The sequence below is a fragment of the Etheostoma spectabile genome, chromosome 6 (genome assembly GCF_008692095.1).
Source record: "Etheostoma spectabile isolate EspeVRDwgs_2016 chromosome 6, UIUC_Espe_1.0, whole genome shotgun sequence".
NCBI classification, from domain to species: domain Eukaryota; kingdom Metazoa; phylum Chordata; class Actinopteri; order Perciformes; family Percidae; genus Etheostoma; species Etheostoma spectabile.
This window is the reverse complement of record NC_045738.1, coordinates 26688024-26688472: the sequence shown is the minus strand read 5'-3', so window position 1 is coordinate 26688472 and position 449 is coordinate 26688024. Positions and strand designations below refer to the sequence as shown.

The 449-nt window shown below is 46.1% G+C and overlaps 1 protein-coding gene across 1 annotated transcript in view; it reads left to right on the top strand.

Moving 5' to 3' along the window:
- Positions 1 to 449, top strand: part of zufsp (zinc finger containing ubiquitin peptidase 1) — a 13756-nt gene that overhangs the window by 6148 nt on the left and 7159 nt on the right. The gene's annotated exons all lie outside the window — the stretch shown is intronic.

The window sequence follows — 449 nt, the reverse complement described above, 5'->3', positions numbered from 1 at the left end:
TCACTGGAAGACATTGATTGACAGCCAGGGCCCCCTGTCGCATTTTCATTACTCACAACAATCCCAGCAGTCCCATGCGCAGCCACTGACCAATCAGGAGTGAGAACGGGTCAAATTCATTTCCTTGTTTCTGATATGAAGATGAGATGCGTGTGACTCGAACATCTCACATTTACCAACACAATGTAAAGCGAGAGACGTCCTGCCAACCTGTATACATTTCAACAGTGTACGCTGGACACACACACCAACACACACAGTCACACACGGTGGATGCAGGAAAAACCACAGATGAGATGTACAGGGCAACCTAAATTGAGGACAGCTACATTATTGAAGGTGCAATGATAAGTTAAAGTCCACTAAGTCCTTTTATCAAACCGTATGAATGTGTCCCAGCCCAGGACAGGAAATAATGCCTTTATACTGGATTTTCAAGCCCCCCCCCC